Source organism: Triticum aestivum, chromosome 2D (assembly GCF_018294505.1).
Source record: "Triticum aestivum cultivar Chinese Spring chromosome 2D, IWGSC CS RefSeq v2.1, whole genome shotgun sequence".
NCBI classification, from domain to species: Eukaryota; Viridiplantae; Streptophyta; class Magnoliopsida; order Poales; family Poaceae; genus Triticum; species Triticum aestivum.
In genome coordinates, this window is record NC_057799.1 from 399,197,177 (window position 1) to 399,205,147 (window position 7,971).

Genomic DNA, 7,971 nt, shown 5'->3' on the forward strand with positions numbered 1-7,971 from the left:
CACCCCGACCCGACACCCCGACCCCGAGACCCCGACCCCGACCCCGACACGGCACCCCGAGACCGACACGACACCCCGACCCCCGACACCTCCCGAAAAGGTGTTCTTTGGCCTTCCAGAAGCCGACGGGGTCATATATTTGTGAATTATTAGTTAGGTCATATATCTTTCGATTTTGTTATGAAAAACATCATATATAATTGTGTTGATCAGGTAGTTTTAAATGTGCAGTTGTTTCATCGCTGCGAGGTTTGGTGTTCGACGACCTCGCCGTGCGTTTGACGAGCTCTGCCCCTTCGTTCGTGGGTGAGCACAAATGACATGTCCTCCTCCCCCATTAATTATTTGATCTATTCCGATGAAACTTGAAGCTACCTACATATGTGTCTTGAATCATCAGTATGCGTAACCAATATGTGTCTCCCGTTCGAAAGCGTCATAGTTATAAATATGCATGCATTTGCATATTTATAACCTTGATTCTTTCGAATTGTCCAACGCTATCCATGGACAGCCCGAGTATGTTTAGATTGGGTTCGTTTTCCCATATGCTTTGCTCCGGATCCGACACATAAATTTCGTCAGTGCCTCCCCTGTTGTTCTCCGGGTACACATCCTCTCTGTTTATTGCAGAGACGTGTATCAGGAGAACAGCGGGGAGGTGCTGCCGAAATTTTGCGTAGGATCCGGAGCATAGCATGGGAAAATGAACCCAATCTAAACATACTCGGGTGGGATTAGGACCTATCATTACCTATTAGAGTGTAGGTTGCATGGACGTAATAAAATTGACAAAGTAGATCAACTGATGAATATATACATGGTGAATTATATATATATATATTTGTTGTGTGTCTAGTAGCTCTGAAAGTCAAGATGAGTGATCGTGCGTGGATGTACACCGGTCACACTGGTCAGAACAAATGGAGCACTGAATGGTTCACAAAAACCAAGGGGTTTGTGCGAGCCGCATTTGCAAATGGCCAGAGGAAAACCTGGTGCCCCTGTTTACGGTGCGGCAATTGGGAAAAGAGGGCAGAGGCTGAAATGGGCAAACACCTGCAGAAGAGTGGTTTTACGCCCGATTATACGGTGTGGACATTTCATGGTGAGTCTGCCCAACGTGACCGAGCTGAGGTGGATCGTCGTCGCACCGACGAGCATGGTACCGGGATGGAAAACATGGTGCAAGACTTTGATGATGCTCGGGATTCGGACGAGGAGATGGAGGAATCTGCAAAGGCCTTCAATGAAATGTTGGAGTCTTCAAAACGTCCGCTCCATGAGCACACTGAGCTTTGTCAGTTGGATGCCATCTCACAAGTAATGGCTCTGAAGGCTCAGTTCAACTTGGGCAGAGAATGCTACGATGCAATGATGACAGTATTTGGACGCTTTCTACCCAAAGGCCATGTAATGCCTGCAAACCTGTACCAGTCGGACAAAATCCTCCGTGCACTGAAGATGCCCTATGATAAGATACATGCCTGTGAGAAAGGATGTGTCTTCTTTAGGCTTGACTATGCGGACTTGAACTATTGTCCCATTTGCAAGTCTTCCAGGTATGTTGTGGTAGACAACGGTATGGGTGAGAAGACACAGACCAAAATCCCCGTTAGTGTTCTTCGGTATATGCCAATCGTACCAAGACTTCAACGTCTTTTCATGGTCGAAGAGACGGCCAGACAGATGACATGGCACAAAACGGGAAAAAGAACCGAACTAGATGCAGATGGGAATCTGATGATTGTACACACATCGGATGGTGTTGCATGGAAAAAGTTTGATGAATTACATGGTGACAAAGCGGCAGATCCGAGGCATCCTCGAGTCGGCATCAGCACGGATGGGTTCAGTGTGTTTGGTATGACGGCAGCCCAATACAGTTGTTGGCCCGTATTTGTCTTTCCACTCAATCTCCCCCCCGGACAGATTATGCAAAGAAAGAACATTTTCCTGGCGTTGATAATTCCAGGGCCCAACTATCCGGGGGAAAATATGAATGTGTACATGCAACCGCTTAAGGACGAATTGCAAGAAGCCTGGGATAATGGGTTCAAGACATACGATGCCTATAGCAAACGGAACTTCATAATGCGTGTCTGGTACATGTACTCGACGCATGACTTGCCGGCGTATGCGCTATTCGTTGGCTGGTGTGTGCATGGAAGGTTCCCGTGCCCCACATGCAAGGGAGCTCTTGAGTTTCGTTGGCTTCAGGCCGGTCGCAAGTTTTCTTGCTTCGACATGCATAGACAGTTCCTGAATCCTCGCCATAAGTTCAGGAAAGACAAGAAGAACTTCATCAGAGGTAGAGTTGTCAAAAACTCTGCACCACCTGCATTGACAGGCCAACAGACCCTGGATCAGTTAAACGCTCTCGAGCCAGATCCATAGCGTCCAGGGTACTTCAAGGGGTATAATTCTAAGCACGCCTGGACTCACAAAACATGCTTATGGGATCTGCCTTACTTCAAAGACCTCCTTTGCCCACACAAGATCGACGTGATGCACACTGAGAAGAATATCGCCGAGGCACTTTTTGGTACATTGTTCGGCATAGATGGGAAGTCAAAGGATAATACTAAGGCTAGAGTCGATCTGGAGGCGCTATGTGATAGGCCGTTACAAAACATGAAAGAACCGAAAGGAAAGCAGAACTGGACGAAGCCAAAGGCATGGTTCAATCTTGGAAGGCCAGCTATGAGGGAAATTATCTTGTGGGTGAAAATGCAGTTGATGTTCCCCGATGGGTATGCAGCGAATCTACAGAGGGGAGCCAGTCTTGATAAATTGAAGATATTTGGTCTCAAGAGTCATGATTGGCACATATGGATTGAGCGGGTAATGCCGGTGATGTTGCGTGGCTTCATCCCTGAGGATGAATGGCTAGTACTGGCAGAACTCAGCTATTTCTTCCGTGTTCTTTGTGCGAAAGAACTATCGCCTGGCGTGCTAGAAGAAATGGAAGAGTTGACGCCGGAGTTGATCTGCAAGTTAGAGAAGATCTTTCCACCGGGCTTCTTTAATCCAATGCAACATTTGATTTTGCATCTCCCGACCGAGGCAAGATTGGGGGGCCCGTGCAAAATCGTTGGTGCTACCCAACTGAGAGGATGCAGAAGACGCTTCGACAAAAATGTAAAAATAAACGTAGAATTGAAGCATCGATGGCTGAGGCATTCATCACTGAGGAGGCGGCAAACTTCGTGACAGCACACTACGAAGCCAAAAATCGTCATTTGCATAATCTGAAGCCTCGGTACAATGCTGACGACCCTAAAAAGGGTGGATCCAACCTCAGCCTATTCAAAGGGAATCTCGCACCAGCCAGTGTTTCAAATCCAGTATCTTTGGATAACGAACAATGGCGGACCATTTCGTTGTATATCTTCAACAACCTGATAGAAGTGCGGCCGTACATCGAGTAAGTTCTCGGTACATAGTTTCGCAACTTCTATTTCCTTTGAACTGCTCTTATTCCTGGATATTTCATACAGTCGATACGTCGCCTTATTCTCGTATGGAGCGGTGATCCAAAAGGATTCTGTTGAAGAGTATGAGCTTCTCGCAAAGCAAGGAGGCGGCTATCCCGGTTTCATCTCTTGGTTCAAACAAACGGTAATTTCTATTAGACAATTTCATTTCATTCGCTAATTTGTGCGTAATGCAACAATCCTTTCATATTAAACTTGTAGGCTAATTCAGAGTCTATGGACGCCGAATTGAGACAAGTCGCTAATGGTTTTGACTATAAGGTCCGTTCATTTGACAAGTACGACATCAACGGGTATCGCTTTTGTACCTATGGCAAAGAGCTATCTATGGCCGACCGAAAGTCTACAAATTGTTGTGTATCTGCTATCGGCGAAGGAGGTACCGAGTATTATGGGAGAGTTGAAGCAATTTATGAACTTCTGTTCTATGGTGAAAACCCACCGAATGTCGTAGTCTTCAAATGTTATTGGTTTCAGCCGAAGGAGACTAGAAGGACTCATGAACATATAGGGCTAGTTGAAATCAACCAAAGCACCCATTTAGATGTTCCTGATGTCTATATTACGGCTCAACAGGCGACCCAAGTATTCTATCTACCGTGGGCCTGCCAAACTAATCCAAATCTGAAAGGTTGGGATGTCATTTATGAAGTGCCGCCACGTGCTAGACTATCTCCCCCAAAGGAAGAGGATTATGAACCTCACATTAACCCAGACACATATGAAGGAGAATTCTTCCAAGAGACACGTCTTTCCAAAAAGCGTTTCAAGAACCGCTATACTTCACCCCAAAACATTGAAGTAGACAGCGACAGTGAATCCAACATCACCCCAGAGGAGGAACAAGAAGAGCCGGAACAAGAAGAGGTTACTGCTGCGGATGACCTGTCATTGCTTGACCGATTACGTCAAGGTGGCCTTCCACATGTTGATGCCACTGAACCCTATGAGCCCGTCATTGATTATAGTGATGATGATGATTATGCATTTATTGATGATACTGATCGAGATTATTAGTAGTGTCAGGTATTAAATTTTTTAATGTTGTACTTGATGATGATACACTTAAGTGATACACATATTATTATTCATGTCGGTCTTTTTTTTATGTTGTACTAATTTCGTTTACTGTTTGTCATGGCAGGTGTTGAAAGATGGTGGGCGCTGGTCGGGAGCGCGCCAAGGCCCCTTCTTCGTCGGTGCGTGGTCTGAGGTCTTCGATTCCAGACGCACCTCTCCACCGAGCGTTGCTGGACAGTATGTCCACACCGCCGGGCCCTTCTTCGTCGACCGCGGTGCCCAGCAGGGGACAAGGTAGGAAGAGAGGAGGTGGGGCACGTGGTCGCGGGAGAGGAGGTAGGGTGACTGCTACGGCGCCTTCCTCGCCGCCACCCCCAGCTGTTTCACCCGAGCACGTGACTGCTAGGGTGGACTCGTCCGAGGAGGAGGCTACACGGACACCGGTCCACGAGCCTCCGGTCCACGGGTCTTGGGCCCACGAGCCTCGGGTCGACTGGCCTTCGGCCCACGAGACCCCGGAGGAGCACACGTCCGGATGGGGTACCTGGCCGGATCAGCCCGAGGAGCCGAGTGGCCATGCTGATGATGGTGGGGAGCCGACTGATCTTGAGGAGGAGGGTGGCACCGTCTACCAGCGTGGTGCTACACGGCTCCCGTCCGTGCCGGCGACCCGCGAGCAGAGGTGGTTGATTTTCCCTGATGGGGAGAGGTACGTAAGTGCATTTAATATTTTTGTACCTTCTGCATTCACGTTTCTTCAAATAACTAATGCGTTGGCCTTGTCATGTTGCAGGGGTTGGGACCACCATCATAGTGTCCGCCGGCCCAACTCCGTCCTTGGAGTTCTTTGCCGGCAAAACTTCCCGGGGTTTGTCACGTTGCCTCGTGAGGGTCGGCTTCCAGAGCTTGGGTTGAGCTGGGAGCACTACGTGGCTGCCCTGGCCCCGCCGGATGTCATTATCGACGGTGTCGTGTGCGACACGAGGGCAGACATGGTGATCAGGACGTTCTGGGTAATTTCTCCTTTACACATTTCAAAATCTTCAACTAGCTAGTTATTAATTGTACTAATCAATATTGTCTCATTTGATTGCAGACATTCTACAGGTGTGAGGAGGGATACGAGGAGGACGCGGCAAATGTTATCCAGAACGTCTGCAAGCGCCTACTCCAGAACTTACGGCACGAGGCTCGGGTGCAGGCTGTTCGAGACTACTACGCCTTGCGTGGTATCAAGAAGACCAAGCCGGCGTGCCGCGATAAGTTCCTGAGTAAGGAGCAGTACATGAAGGTAATTCTTAAGGCCTTCTACTTAAGTTCCTTCATTTAGTAATTCTTAGCCGTAGCGCTCAAGTTTCTATTTGCTAACTTAGGCGCCTCCGAGATGGTGTGCGGATCGGATGGATTGTTGGGAGGTGTTGGTCGATGAGTGGTGCTCAAAAGAATGGCTAGCCCTCCACAACGAGGCCAAGGACAAACGTGCCCAAATGGAAGGTGTGCCACACCATCAAGGCAACTCCAACTTATATCAGTTCGGGCGGAACTGGGTATGTGGTTTGCTTCATGATTCATGCAATTCATTCATCATGCTAGCTTGAGCCCTTTAATTACTAATTTTCATTGTTTCTCTCTTTCAGGCACGCTACAATAAGGCGGATAAGGTGCCAGAGGTGTACGACCTGTATGCCATGGCCCACACTGCCTCTTTCAAGAAAGTCAAGGCTTTCTCTCAGTCCGACCTCGATGATGCAAACAAGTTCACCAACATCTCCTCCCACAACAAGCTCGTGAGATATAGAGATGAGGGGAAGGCGAGGAAAGGGGAGGACTTTAACCCGAGCCAGGGTCCCATTGATCCATAGCTGGTGATGATATCTGGTGGCGGGAGGTCCCATGGCTCCATAGCCATTGGAGATGGACTTATCCGTTGTCCTAGCACTCTCCCGGAGATCAAGGCGCGCCAGTCGAGCTCCACTCCTGAGATAAGGCCTCGTGAACGGCCAGTGCAACTCGCCATCAAGGTTAGTGATACGTACTCAGTTATCTTTCTCCATTACATTGTGTGCGCTTCCATCAATGATTACAAATGGTCATGTGAGTGGTGTTGCAGGCTGCTATACAGACTGAGAGAGATAGAACGGAGAAACTTCTTGCGGAGGCGGCGGAGAGGCAGCGGGAGATGGAGGAGAGGACGAGAAAGATGATGGAGGAGGAGAGGGCACGTAATGACATGCAGGCAAGGGCCATGTACGAGCTCCTTGTGGTAAGTTTCTTCTGCAGATTACTTGCTAGTCTTAACATTTGAGTCTCATTACTAACTAGTATGACTCTGTTGTGAAAACCAAATGTGCAGTCTGTGTGCGAGAAGTCCGGTCAGCCCGCTCCGCCGATGCCAGTGATTGCTCCTGGGAGCACGGTGAGTTTAATTTGAATGGACATTACTTGCTAGTCTTAACATTTGAGTGTCATAATGCTAACGAGACATTGGAAATGATCTTTGGTGCAGCTTAACTCCAGAAACGCATCGCACGATCCTTCTCCAGGCAGCGGCACTAGCCACCCCGCTCCTACACCTCCCTGATCACGGTAAGTTTCTCTAGTGTTTTGCTTAACAAATGCATAAAGACCTAGACTTAGCTTTATTTCCTCCAATATGCTTACCATAATGACCTAGAGTTAGCTTCTTTTCCTCCAAAATGACCCATTTTACCTAGGTTAGCTTATAAATGATGCAGTTCATCCAAGTTAGCTCAAAAATGACCCATTTTACCTAGATTAGCTCCTAAATGATCCATTTTACCTACGTTAGCTTTAAAATGGCCCATTTCACCTAGGTTAACTCCAAAATGACCCATCTTACCTAGGTTATCTCATAAATGATCCATTTCAACTAATTTAGCTCATAAATGATCCATTTGACCTAAGTGAGCTAAAAACGATCGATTTCACCTAAATTAGCTCTTAAATGATCCATTTCACCTAAGTTAGCTCAAAAAGATCCATTTCAACTAAATTAGCTCATAAATGATCCATTTCAACAAAGTTAGCTCAAAAAGATCCATTTCAACTAAATTAGCTAAAAAATGATCCATTTCAACAAAGTTAGCTAAAAAACGATCCATTTCAACTAAGTTAGCTCTTAAATGATCCATTTCACCTAAGTTAGCTCAAAAAGATCCATTTCAACTAAATTAGCTCATAAATGATCCATTTCAACAAAGTTAGCTCAAAAAGATCCATTTCAACTAAATTAGCTCAAAAATGATCCATTTCAACAAAGTTAGCTCAAAAACGATCCATTTCAACTAAGTTAGCTCATAAATGATCCATTTGACCTAAGTGAGCTAAAAAACGATCCATTTCACCCTAGTTACCTAAAAAACGATCCATTTGACCTTAGTTAGCGCATAAACGACCCATTTCAACTTAGTTAGCTCATATATGATCCATTTCA